The sequence below is a fragment of the Canis lupus genome, chromosome 17 (genome assembly GCF_048164855.1).
Source record: "Canis lupus baileyi chromosome 17, mCanLup2.hap1, whole genome shotgun sequence".
Lineage (NCBI taxonomy): Eukaryota > Metazoa > Chordata > Mammalia > Carnivora > Canidae > Canis > Canis lupus.
The window spans coordinates 24,135,202-24,150,217 of NC_132854.1; the positions used below are offsets into that span (position 1 = coordinate 24,135,202).

The following is a 15,016-nucleotide window of genomic DNA, read 5'->3' on the forward strand; positions in this document are numbered from 1 at the left end:
CATAGGCAGAAAGAATCACCTTGGGAGAAGACTTTTTTTTCTATTTGCAATCACTTTAAACACTTTTTCCATATAATCTGTTTCCACTTCTTGTTCCCACTGGGTCTTCCAAGGACCACTTGTTCCACGAAGACCTCCAACATCTTTTCCTTTATCTTTGAACTATTAAAAAAAATTCTGACCCATTAAAAGAAAAAGATTCAAGACTGAGAAGTAGGTCCATGGTAGTTTGAGATTATAAGTAAATGCAGACACAAATAAGGCAAATTTTAAAACTTGTGGATATTATTTAAACCATTTCAACATTTTCTCCACTGTAAATGTCATAATATTTTACATATTTGGGGCATCGGTATACATAAGATTTTATGATTCACTAAATTAACTTCTTCATAATAATTTTGGCAAATGATTGAATAGGAGAGAAATGGGGAAAAAATAACGGTCTTTTGGTTATGCACTGGTGCACAATGAACATCACACAATTTAGTAACTCCAAATAACCATTACAATAATTTGGTTTTCTCACACATCTAATTATAAAATAAACTACTAAAATAGCCTCTTTATTAAGTAGTTTAATAGCAAGTCATTTCAAGTGTAATACTATGTTTATGGAATTCTTTAAATAGTTTACTTTGGAGTTCTTTAAATAGTTTAATAGGAAAGACTTCTAACACCATAGAGAAATTTATCTGATAATAGGACCCCATTTTTCCTTCTTGAAGAACTCCAGTGTTTAGTATACAAGAAGGTATACATTTATTCCAAGTAATATTTTGTTTTTTTATGATGTTACTTGGATTATTTTGAAATTTTTCATAGTCTTTTTATCAGTTCTGTGTTTTTTTTTTCTGTAATCCACTTTAATTTCCTTCTATGCCATGGATCATTTGCATGTGTTTTTATTATGTGCTTTGTGAGTTGCTCTGTATTGGCCATTTTTACTCCATTAGGGTCAGAGAACAATGCCTTATTTTATGCAACTATTTTCTGTATGGCCTAGTTCATAATCAATTCCAATCAAGTATACTGGAAAGCAATGAGGGTGGCCAGATCAGTTCCATTTTATAAGATATTATTTGTTCTGTTAACATTATCTAATCCTATGATTTAAGTTACCTGGCTGATGGCAAGATACATAATAATGAAATATTTCTATGTTATTAAGGTATTTTTCATTTCCAAATTCTATTTTAGAACATTTGAAAAATACAGTTAACTACCCCTTCCTTGTTAACCCTCTAAATAAGACACATTTTTTTTCATAAATTTACTATATTTTAAAGGACGCATGGTCATAACATTTGGCTCTAGACTTTAGCAAAGTTGTGATTTTGTTTTTTTTCCCTCATTTCTGTTTTGTCATTATTTGATCCTTTCTTCATCTGAAGTATTACTGTCCTCAATTTAGATCCATTTATTAGTCATAAGCTCTTGATTTGTCATTAATAGATTTTGATAGACTAATTCACACTGATTTGTACATAGCTGATAATGTTTAATATTTTTCCTATCATCTACTTAAGAAGCCTGATCCATACTATATTATCCATATAAAATTTTATGGATATTAAATCTATATTTAGTGTTAAAATTTAGAGGGCATACAGATGTTTTTAAGTTGCAATCATTGTTTTCACTTTTGCAGTTTTCTTTTCATTTTAGAGTCTGTGATTTTTTTTCATGTCTCAATAACTTTATAAGCCATTTGATATTTTTGTGGAATTCTTAAAATCTGTCTACATTAAATGACAGGTTTTTGCTTGTTTTTGGTAAGGTGATGTTTTCCATAAAAGGACTATGCTTTGTGGCAGGAAAGTGATTATTCTGAGGTTTCATAAATTATCATACATTTTGGTTTAACAAATAAGCCTTCAGCCATAGATTGAGTCATTTACTCTAAATAGGCTAGATTTTCAGCAGAATCTGACATAAATGCTGAAAACAAACTAATGGTTGCCAGAGAGGAGTGGGTGGGAGATGGGCATGATAAGTGAAGGGGAGTAAGAGGTACAGTTATAGAATAAGTCACGGGGATAAAAGACACAACAAAGAGTATAGTCAATGTTACTATAATAGCATTGTATGATATCAGATGGTAGGGGCACTTGTGGTGAGCACAGAATAATATAGAAATGTCAATAGTAGTTTTGATAAAAAATGTTGTGTTGGGCCTGAATGGCTCTATCAGTTAAGCATCTGTCTCTTGATTTTGGCTCAGGTCATGATCTCAGGGTCCTGATATTAGCTGCTTGGGGCTCTGCAATGGGCATGGAACCTGCTTAAGATTCTCTCTCTCCCTCTCCCCTTGCCCTTCCCTCCTCTAAAAAAAAAGTTGTGTTATTGCATTGACTTTGATAATTAATTGTTTGGAGAGAAGAAATATCTATTGAAAATATCCCATTAAAAAAGTAAGTTATTTAAAATATGGGTATCACAGTTCTCTTCTAAATGTAGGGATTCAGGGTTGCTTGGGTGGCTCAGTTGGTTAAGCATCTGCCTTAAGCTCAGATCATGATTCTCAGGGTCCCGGGATCCAGTCCTGCACCAACTCCCTGCTCAGGGAGGAGTCTGCTTGTCCCTCTTCCTCTGTTCCCTCTGTCCCTCATCCCCACTCATGCTCTCTCCCTCTTCCTCCACTCTCTTTCTCTCACTCTATTCTCTCTCAAATAAATAAAATCAAGAAAGAAAGAAAGAAAGAAAGAAAGAAAGAAAGAAAGAAAGAAGAAAGAAAGAAAGAAAGAAAAAAGAAAGAAAGAAAAAGAAAGAAAGAAAGAAAGAAAAAGAAAGAAGAAAGAAAGAAAGAAAGAAAGAAAGAAGAAAGAAAGAAAGAAAGAAAGAAAGAAAAAGAAGTGTAGGGATTAGATACGTTTATTTTAAAGCCTTTTCTAATATTCTAAAATTATGCCATAATAGTTAAGCTTTTAAGAATAATCAATTAAAGTTTTTAAAATCTATTTGTACAAATTTATCCCACAAAAGAAATGTTAAACTACAAAAAAATGGGGCAGTTGAAACTTTGGAATTTCAACCATCAAATTTAAGCCTGGGAAAATAGATTTTTATTTAAGATATTGGAATAAAAAACAATAATTTACTAGAATAAAAATTATTATTCTTTGAGCATCATACATAGACTGTGCAAGGATCTTTTCTCTATTTTCTTTCATTTCATTTAGTCTTCTGTGAAATTCTATTTAAAGCCAGTGTGATCTTTAAGTTCAGATCAGCCCTGCAGGGCTGCTGAACAAAATGAATAATGAGCCCAGCGGGATCTGACTAGCTATGTCTCAGTTTGTCATGCTGAAAATTAATTGAGAATGAGGAATTTGCAATAAAATTACAATGTCACATATGTAAAATATCTAATGTGCTATGCAGGATATGAACTTAAATTTATCTGCTGTATAGCTTTCTTAAAATAATTTTTATATAATTTTACAAATTCTGAAATACTAGGTGACTAAAAGGTTGAATAAATATGTTCCACAAAGTATAACAAGGCTAACACTATTTCTAATAACTATAATTTGCCAAACACTCAAAGGCTATGCATTAACTATTGCCAACATCTGGATGAAAACTGAAAATGTGAACCATTATCCATACTATGCCAATATCCCAGATGGTTTCTGTCATATAAAGAAAGATAAAAACTGTGCATATTTGACTAAAATTTTGTTTTCAACTAACTGATTTAGAGTTGTTGAAATAGTAAGTATGTGCTTGAATTTGTGCAAATTTAATTTTACCCTGATTTACTTAATATTCAATTTTGTGTTTCATAGAATTTGAACTTTTTTCAATAACAATGTAATCAATTCATAGAATAAAAATTATATGTGAAGACATATAAAAAGAAGAAGAAATCTAAGATGAATCAGAAAATATTTTAATATAGGCAAGAGAGTTTCTCACTTATAAGTATTACTTTCAACCAATTTTCAAATAAATTCATGTTGTTACTTTATTTATTTATTTATTTATTTATTTATTTATTTATTTATTTTTGAGAGAGAGAGAGAGAGAGGCAGGAAGTGGCAGAGGGAGAGAGAGAAATTCAAGCTGACTCCATCCAACACAGAGACCCAGGAGGGGCTCCATGTAGGGCTTGATCCCACAACCCTGAGATCGGGACTTGAGTTGAAACCAAGAACTGGAGGCTTAACAACAGACTGAGCTACCCAGAACCCCCTATATTTGCTTTCTTAGCATGCTTTTATTTTTGAAATGCGTACATGAACAATTATTTTAAAACATCAAGAAAGTGACATCTATTTAATGGAGTAACAAACTGCTAATTCCTCATTGCTATTAATATAAGAACTACCAGGGTAATGGTTAAAATGGTAAAACATTTCATGAGCAGGACCCCTGGGTGGCTCAGTTGGTTAAGCCTTCTACTCTTGATTTTGGCTCAGGTCATGGTCTCAGGGTTGTAAGATGGAGCCTCACATCCAGCTCCAAGCTGAGCGTGGAGCCTTTAAGATTTTCTCTCTTCCTCTCCCTCCCCACCACTTAAAGAAAGAAAAAGAAGAAAGAAAAAGAAAAAGAAAGAAAGAAAGAAAGAAAGAAAGAAAGAAAGAAAGCAAGCTTGAGGTCCCTTGGTCCTTCTGCTGCACAGGAGCCACGGTGGCCTCTGAGGGGGTGGCAGTGGGGCCCGCAGCTCTGGCCTCAGGCGCCCCGACCGTCCCGACGGCCTCTAGGGCTCCCGAACGTCCAGCCATGGGTGGGCGAGCTGTCCCGGGCGGTGGGACCGACATCCTGTGCAGGGTGCGGGGCTGCGGTAAGATCCTGCCCAACAGCCCAGTGCTCAACATGCACCTGGTCAAGAGCCACCGCCTGCAGGATGGCATAGTTAATCCAACAATAAGAAAAGACTTGTTGGCCATGTCTACGTCTTCCTCTGTGAGATTTCTCTTCATGTCTTTTGCCCATTTCATGATTGGATTGTTTGTTTCTTTGCTGTTGAGTTTAATAAGTTCTTTATAGATCTTGGAAACTAGCCCTTTATCTGATATGTCATTTGCAAATATCTTCTCCCATTCTGTAGGTTGTCTTTTAGTTTTGTTGACTGTATCCTTTGCTGTGCAAAAGCTTCTTATCTTGATGAAGTCCCAATAGTTCATTTTTGCTTTTGTTTTTTTTGCCTTCATGGATGTATCTTGCAAGAAGTTACTGTGGCCAAGTTCAAAAAGGGTGTTGCCTGTGTTCTCCTCTAGGATTTTGATGGAATCTTGTCTCACATTTAGATCTTTCATCCATTTTCAAGCACATGAGAAAATGCTCCGCATCACTTGCCATCAGGGAAATACAAATCAAAACCACAAGGAGATACCCACCTCACACCAGTGAGAATGGGGAAAATTAACAAGGCAGGAAACCACAAATGTTGGAGAGGATGCGGAGAAATGGGAACCCTCTTGCACTGTTGGTGAGAATGTGAACTGGTGCAGCCACTCTGGAAAACTGTGTGGAGGTTCCTCAAAGGGTTAAAAATAGACCTGCCCCACGACCCAGCAATTGCACTGTTGGGGATTTACCCCAAAGATACAGATGCAATGAAACGCTGGGACACCTGCACCCCGATGTTTATAGCAGCAGCAATGTCCACAATAGCCAAACTGTGGAAGGAGCCTCGGTGTCCATAGAAAGATGAATGGATAAAGAAGATGTGGTTTATGTATACAATGGAATATTCCTCAGCCATTAGAAATGACAAATACCCACCATTTGCTTCAACGTGGATGGAACTGGAGGGTATTATGCTGAGTGAAGTAAGTCAATCGGAGAAGGACAAGCATTATATGGTCTCTTTCATTTGGGGAATATAAAAAATAGTAACAGGGAATAAAGGGGAAAGGAGAAAAAATGAGTGGGAAATATCAGAAAGGGAGACAGAACATGAGAGACTCCTAACTCTGGGAAATGAACAAGGGGTGGTAGAAAGGGAAGTGGGCGGGGGGTGAGGGTGACTGGGTTACGGGCACTGAGGTGGGCACTTGACGGAATGAGCACTGGGTGTTATGCTATATGTTGGCAAATTGAACTCTAATAATAAATAAATAAATAAATAAATAAATAAATAAATAAATAAATAAAGACTTGAAAGCCGTACCAAAATTCTACTGTTGTCCAATTGAAGGATGCCCTAGAAGCCCTGACAGACCATTTTCTCTCGTAAAACAGCACTTTATGAAAATGCATGCTGAAAAGAAGCATAAATGCAGTAAGTGCAGCAATTCCTATGGCACAGAATGGGACTTGAAAGGCATGCATAGGATTGTGGCAAGACCTTCCAGTGCACACGCGGCTGTCTCTATGCCAGTAGAACTGCTTTACAGTCCCACATCTACCGCACTGCACATGAGATCCCAGCAGAGCACAGGGATCTACCGAGTAAAAAAAGGAAAACAGCTGCCTGCACAGCCAGAAGTTGTCCAGTAAGACCACTGAGTCCCTAAGCACCCAACCAGTTCCCAAACCAGACACTCAGGAACTGGAAACTTCAGAAATAAAGCTGGTTGCATCTTTTGAAGACTCTTGCAACTCTAATGCCAGAAAGCAGACTTTCACACCACCTCCAAGATACTCTCAGAAGTTGCTTTTACCCAAGCCCAAAGTGGCTCTGATGAAACTTCCTGTTATGCAGTTTTCTCCCGTGCCTGTCTTCGTGCCTACAGCCGACTCCTGGGCTCAGCCTGTGGTGTTGGGTGTCGATCATCAAGGTTCTGCCCCAGGTGCTGTGTACATACTGCCCTTGTCAGTAGGAACCCTCATCCTTGGCCTAGATTCAGAGGCTGCCTGTCTTAAAGAGAGTCTCCCTCTTTCAAAAATTGTAAGTCCTGTGGCTATGAAGCCAATTAGTACAGGTGTTCAAGTGAACTTGGGTAAGAGCCTGTCTGATCCTTCACAAGAACTAGGGAACACCTGTCAGAAGAACAGCATTTCTTCCATCAACATACAGACGGACCTGTCTTACACCACACCGCACTTCCTACCTTCCACATAGTGGGCGGGCCCTATTCCTCTGTACCTTCTTGTTTTCAAGAAGATTTGACATTTGGTTCTCAAGTCTCCCTTCCCATAGCGTTCATATGCAAACGTTTTTGCCCAGTTCTAAGGTGACCTCATCCATAGCTGCTCAGACTGATGCATTTATAGATGCCTGTTACCAGTCAGGTGGGATCTCCAGAGAAACCCAGACCAGTGGAGTGCAGAATCTGACAGATAACTAAGTACAGATGGACCAACCTGTAATGCATGGAGACATTTTTGAGAGCGTCCATCCATCCTATGGTGTTTCTACAGACAGAATTATAGGCAGCAGCTTAGTAGCAGAAACTGTCACTCATGATTTGTTACCTCAGAACCACCCTAACACTTTAAATCAAGATCTTGAGAAATCTGCACCAATTATAAACTTCAGCGCACAGCACAGTATGCTTCCTTCACAGAACATGACAGATAATCAGACCCAAACTATAGATTTATTAAGTGATTAGGAAACATCTTGTCAAGTAATCTGCTCAGTCAGACACTGGACAATCATAGTCTTTTGTCTGACACGAGTACTGGACCTGACCCCCAGCTTCCATCTGGCCCTACCCAGAATCCTGCAATGAGTTTTGATATTGAAGAGTTCTTGTCGGCCTCAAATATCCAGACTCAAACCAAAGAGAGTGAGCTTAACACCATGACCACTGAGCCTGTCTTGGAATCGCTGGACATAGAAACCCAAACGGACTTCTTCCTTGCAGACACCCGTGCTCAGTCCTATAGTTGTAGGGGAGATTCTAACTTTTTAGGCCTTGAAATGTTTGACCCACAGACACAGACAGACTTAAACTTCTTTTTAGACAGTAGCCCCCATCTGCCTCTGGGAAGTATTCTGAAACACTCCAGCTTTTCCATGAGTACTGATTCATCTGACACAGAGACCCAAACTGAAGGAATCTCCGCTGCTAAAAATATACCTACTGTATATTTTTATATATCTCTACTGTAGAGAGCAAAGTTCAGTTGAACAGTACAGAAACACAATGAATTCCGTCTTCGAAACCCTGGGGAGCTTGTTCTTCACCAGCAACGAAACTCAAACAGCAATGGATGACTTTCTTCTGGCTGATTTAGCCTGGAACACAATAGACTCTCAGTTTAGCTCTGTAGAAACCCAGACGTGTGCCAAACTACACACGATCTCCAACTTCTGAAAATGATGTCCGTGAGTGCAACGGCTGTTACAATTTCCTTCTAGGTTTGGGAAAATGGGAGAGTGGGACAACAGTTTTAACACTATTGAATGTAGTTACTGATGCATTTACTTCGATTCTTGGAGGGTCTTTTGCCTTTTGTACTTGTAAACATGAAATTTGTGTATAAATGTGAGTGTATTATAAAGCGTAAGATGTTGATCTATTAAAAAAAAAGAAAGAAGTTTGAGAACATTCATTGCTTTCTTTTTTTCTCTTTTATTTCTTTTTTTTTTTTTTTTTTTTTTTCAAATAGGCTCCATAGGATGCTTGGGTGGCTCAGAACATTAAGCGTCTGCCTTCAGTTTAGGTCATAATCCCAGGGTCCTGGGATGGAGCCCTGAGATGCATAACCTGCTCAGGCAGGAGTCTGCTTCTCCCTCTCCCTCTCCCTTTGCCCCTCCCTCTGTTCATGTTCTCTCTCTCTCTCTCAAATAAATAAATAAAATAAACAAATTATTTACTTATAAAACAAATAAAATAAACAAATTATTTATTTAGAAAATAAACAAAATAGGCTCTATGCCTCAAACTCAGGACCCTTATGTCAAGAGTTACATGCTCTATTGACTGAGCCAGCCAGGCACCCTGAGTATTCATTGTTTTTAAAGAAATCTATGTTTGTAAACACATTCTTGTGTATATAGATGCTTTAGGGCATCTAGTAGAGTTACAAAACAAAATAGCTTTTTTATAAAGAAAATTTAATATTACTTCCAAGCCTTTAGTGATATAATGGGAAATACTTGTTATGACCTATATTTCTAAAGCACCTACTAACTGTAGGCACTTTCTACTTTAAACATAAATGCAACTTTCCTTTGAAAATAGAATTATGTAATGGGTTATTTTATGAAATACATTTTTTCTTTCCTTTTGGTTTTAACTTTTTTCTTTCCTTCTTTCTCTTATAATCAACAGTAACTCTTGTTTTATGAAAAAAGACACATGTTATGTTTAATATGTACATTTTACATATTTTATATTTTTAAAATTGAAAAATGCTCTGATTAAAATTAGTTTTATATGAATCCGAAAACAGAGTATTTCAGGTGACATTGGTAGGGCATATAAGTGTAGAGAAAACTTCTCATGAATTCAGGATCAAGGCTTTCTCATTTTTATTTTAGGAATAAGCTCCAAATTATAAATATCTTCCAAGCTATAATCAATAGAGCAGGCCTAGAGGATATTCAAATCTCTACACAATGAAAAAATTATATTACTCCACCAACTCCCTATCCACAGTAGAAAATAATACAAAATAATAAGATAGGTGCATGAAATAGCAAAAGGACAATCAATTCTTATGATTAAAAATATATTGCTTTATATTTTATTATGATGTCCTAAGCATATTAATTAGATTATTGGCCATTCAAGCTCTATCTGAATGTCACTGGGGGAAAATATATACCAAATGCAGTATGTGAAAAAAATTTTCAAGTTTAATATGTTTCTTTCACTTATAATTAAATCTCTCTTGGCCAATCCTGGAAATTGATATATTCCAATGACAACTAGACAAAAATTTTGTTAGACCTTCATTTTCCTTTATGCCATGTAGTTTCAATTTATAAATATTAATTTGTATAATCTTCATAGAAGTAATATGGATGTGAGTGTTTGGCCTAATAGCATATATAAAATGCTAAATGGCCATTCTGAAATGTTTTCTTACTTAACCAGCACACTTATAATTTAATTATCTATTGATCATTAAAAAACCATAGATAACATATTTGTTATAAATTCAGAAGATTCAAGAAAGGGGAGTGTTTCTGGATTGTCAGAGGAAGGACCAACAAAAATGATGTCCTTCATAAAAACAGTAAGAGTACTGACAAATATTGTCAAAAACAATTCTTCCAGAATTCTAGGAATTAACCAAATGCTTAACAAAAATCTGAATAACATTCATTCAAGAAAATGGTTGAATCTAAATAATAATAATCTTAGTAATCTTCAGTAATTGCAGCAAGATTTGTGATATTTTAACTCAGTCTCTTTCCATCCAACTTTCACCAGGAGTTCCATAGTATCCTTAAAAATCAGCAACGTAGGACCTCTGGAGAAGCCAAAAAGGGTTGGAAGTTTTCCTGAATTGTTCAAATAATGTTCTCTCTATTTGCTTAAAAATTCCGTGGAATAACCCAATTAACAGAGCTAATTCTTTACTAAATCTGACTTAGAATTTTTTCAGTGGGGAAAACCCTATGAAATTTTCACAAAATAATCAGCAGTTATCAATAAACAGTACAGCTGTCTGAGGCAATATTATCAATTGTGTTACTCAAGAGACTAGCTGGAACAGAACGGAACAGAAAAGAGAAGAGAAAAGGAGAGGCGAGGTGAGGCGAGGCGAGGCGAGGCAAGGCAAGGCAAGGAAGAGAAAGAAAAGAAAATTAAAAAAGAAAAGAAATAAAGAAAAAAAGAAAGAAAGAAAGAAAAGAAAAGAAAAGAAAAGAAAGAAAAAAGAAAAAAAGAAAAGAAAAGAAAAGAAGAAAAGAAAAGAAAAAAGAAAGAAAAGAAAAGAAAAGAAAAGAAAAGAAAAGAAAAGAAAAGAAAAGAAAAGAAAAGATCTTGATTACAATATGTCCACATGGAGCTTTGAAAATCTATATTCCCAGATTTCTGGGAATATAGAAGGTCACATGCGTGTGCTGAATTGTGTGCATAACCAGAAAGACTTGAGGAGGCACTACTCTCTCATTTCTGACAGACCTTGAGGTGTATAAGCAGAGAAAAAAAGGGATAAGGCAGACATAGAAACTGCCAGAGTACTGAAGTGTGCCTCAACACCCAGAGCTTCTTGGCAAAGGTGGGAAACTTTTTGATTCAAAGTGAAATTTTGATTCAGGTGAAATCTCAGACAAGCAGGTTGAAGAGAAACTTTACTGGCTACACATGAAAAAGAATATGAATCTTACTGAATTAATCTTGGAAAATCACTAGACAGGCAAAGAGCTGTAGCAGCAGCAACAACCATAACAACAAAAACAATAACAAACAACAACAAGGAGCAGCCTTGTGGCAAATTTTATTTCCAAAGTAGTCTAATTCAATTTTAAAATGGAAAAGGATAATTTTATGACTAAATGAGATCATCTAGATTTAATAAACACATTCCTAGAAAGGTAAACACTACTGAATCTGTCTCAAAAAGAAATACAATATTTGGATAGATCTATAACTAGTAAAGAGATTAAATTAATAATTTTAAATTTCCCAAAAGAAAAGCCTAGGGTTATACTGCTTTGTTTGCAAATTCAACAAGATGTTTTAAAAAGAAACCCTGTCAATCCTTTATAAAATTTTTCCAAAAACTGAAACAGAGGAGTGTATTTCCTAATGTATCCTATAAGGCTATCATCATTCTGATACCAAAGCCAAATACATTATAAGAAAACATTACAGAAAAATATATTACTTATAACTAGATGAAAAAAAATCAACCTTTAATAAATTACCAGCAAGCAAATCCAGAACACATAAAAATGTTTATATACCATGACCAATTTGTATCTATACCAAAATTATAGGATTAGTTTAGCACATGAGAACCAATCAATATAATATGCCATACAAATAAATTAAAAGTAAGCATATGATCATCTCAGTGCATACAGGAAAAACATCTGACATTGTCAAACAAACTTTTATGAAAAAAAATTCAAGAAACTAGGAATGTAAGGGACTACTATTAACCTGATAAAAGATATCTACTCAAATTTTTCAGCTAATATCACTTAATGGTGATGTAGTGAAGGCTTTCCCCTTTTACCAAGAATAAGCCAAAAAAATCTACTCTTGCCTCTTCCATTCAACATTGTACTGAAGGTACTAGTCAGAGCAATTAGACAAAATAAAGGAAGAAAAGCCATCTAAATTGGAAAGGAAGAAGTAAATCTGTTTTCAAGTGGTATAATCATGAATATAGAAAATTCCAAAGAATCCACAGAAAAACTTTTAGTAAACAAGTTTGCCAGTATTAGTCACATTATCAAAATACAAATTATTTTCCTATGTATTGGCAATGAACATTTTGAAAATAAAATTTAAATAAATATTTCCTCTTACAATAGCAGCAAATATATTAAAATACTAAGAATAAATTTGACAAAAGATATGTATGATTTATGCACTGAAAACTCCAAATCTTCTTGTAAGAAATTGCAGACCTAAAAAAAATGGAAAGAGAGTCATGTTCACAGATTAAAAGACTTACTATTGCTCAGATTGCAATATTTCTTAAATAAAATTTCAGAGCCAATATAGCCATCAAAACCATCATATTTGTTCCAAATTCATCTTCATCACACTATAAGGTACATTAGAATTATATTGATCTACACATCAATACAAAACTATCCAGTAGGAAAATTCTTAAAAAGTACAATCAACATGAATTGAAATAATCCTGAATGTTTAATAGAAATGTAGCCCATTTAATTAGGTGTATCTTCTCCATTACTGAGTGCTTATTATGTGTCTGGCACTACTACAATTGTTTTACCTTTATTATCACATTTGGTACTCATAAGCTACCCTGCAATATTTTTGGCAGTTGGCAATAGGAAGAAGGAAATATAAAATAACCTTCAAATTGGTTAAACAAGAACAATTATTTCCTCACAAAAATGAAAACCCAGAGATTTCAGAATTGGCTTAATCCAGGATCTCAGCTCTATTTACAGTTAATGTATTTTGTCCTTTTCTTCTATATGTTAGCTAGAGATGAAAATATGTGCAGCTGACCCCAGCATCAATCTCATGACAAAATCAAAAGGAGGAAAGAGAAATTTTCTTGGAGAGCTTTCCAAGTGCCAGGAGGGACTTTCTTACTCTGAAACATCCAGCAATTTCCTCAGAACAAATTGGTCCAAACTCTATTAGTGAGAGAGATGAGATTATCTCCTTAAACTATACCAATTATCAATCCTTCTGGGATAGGAGTGAGCAAATTCCCCTGATTGGCGATGGTACTGAGCACCCAAACTGACATTTGGTTAGAAATGTGCAAGAGTCACTGGAAGCTGTGCTATTTAAAACTACCCTCTAGAAGGATGTTTTGTTATTATGACATTTTATAATCCTATCTTGTTTAAGATAGGATTATAAAATTGTTGAGACTTCATTGTTGAGACTCAGTTTTCAAATTCTGTTCACACTAAAACCTTCTCTTCATATAAATGCATAGTATTTTCTAATCTTTCCTCATAGAAAGGTTGATGAAGTCTTATAGCTCTCTGAGGGCTAATATTGAGGTTCTTTTCTTTGTAATTTCTTTTTGTCTCTGGCTTATCTCTAGAATTCAGAGTGTTTCCAAATATCTGCATTTATCAGAAAACACTCTTTTAAAATATTTTATTTATTTATTTATTCATGAGAGGCAAAGAGAGAGAGGCAGAGACAGGCAGAGACAGGCAGAGGGAAAAGCAGGCTCCCTGTGGGGAGCCCAATACGGGACTCCATCCCAGGACCCCAGGATCACGACCTGAAGCTGAAGGCAGATGCTCAACAACTGAGCCACCCAGGTGCCTCCAAAACACTGTATCTTAAACGGAAACTTAGAATTCTTACTATGAAAAAGTTTGTGCCGTGGCTGCACATCTGAGACCATGACAGAGCCTCCTCAACTCTTCTCATAGTGTCCTTGTTCCCAATAGAATAACATGCCATGCTCAGTTTCCCTTGGGATTTCTTTTATACCATCTCTTTGGAAACTTTTAACAAATTTCTCTGTAATATTTTATTACTTTCATCAGTAAAGTAAACATACATCTCCTGCTTGCATAGAGCAGAACTTACAAAGTCTCATTGCTGTGGACTGAATGTCTGTGTCCCTCCAAAATTCGTATTTGAAATCCTAATACCCAACATGATGCTATTAGAAATTACCACTGGGGGGTGATTAAGTCATGAGAGTGGAACCTTCAAGAAATGGGCCAATGCCCTTAACAAAAGAGATCTGAGACAGCTCCCTTGCCACTCTGTTATACTATAGGAAGTATGACACCCTACAGAGGGTCCTCATCTAAACATGCTGGCAAGGATGCCAGCCTCTAAAAATGTGAGAAATAAATTTTTGTTGTTAATAAGCTACTCAGTCTGTGGTATTTTTTGCAGCAGCCTAAGTGAACTAAGATACAGTTGGTAATAGAATCAGAGATCTGTTGACACCTGTTGATCCCCTCGACATCAAGTAGTAGATTTGCAGGACAATTTTTCATCTTTATACATCTATTCAGCCTAACCATTTTTATGATTAATGCCTTCTTGAAAAACCAGGATTCCTTCAGTGTATGGAATCTAGGTCTAAGAATTAGGCCTCATCTAAAAATTTGACAATAAATGGCCACTTTTTCTTGTAGTGGCTTCCCTCAGCCTCCTTCTCATTTAGTGTTGATTTTGTTTTAACTATATAAATTAAGCAATTTTTGTGTTTTGGTAGTTCAGACTCCTCCTAGATGCTGGGCAAACCCACAAAAGACCGCCATCTCTGAGCTTCTCAGAGATGCTGGTGACCCTCTTATCGGTGTCTTCCATATCGTCTTGGTAAATGTATCTTCCCACAGAATATAGTCAGCGGATGGATTTTCTGTATGTAATATATCATTCTAGCATGTCCATTTCTCCAAGCCTTATGATCACTTATTTCCAAGTTTTCCATGGAAATTTTTGTCTTTATACTTCAGTTTGTGGGATTTTCCAATCTTCCAAAAGCCACTCATGTTCAGCACTGCCTCTCAGGATCTTGC

General features: G+C 35.8%; 1 pseudogene; it reads left to right on the plus strand.

The window, feature by feature from the left end:
• The first annotated feature begins 6,180 nt into the window (after positions 1-6,180).
• Positions 6,181-8,388, plus strand: LOC140608329 (ATM interactor pseudogene; annotated as a pseudogene).
• The last annotated feature ends 6,628 nt before the right edge of the window (positions 8,389-15,016 follow it).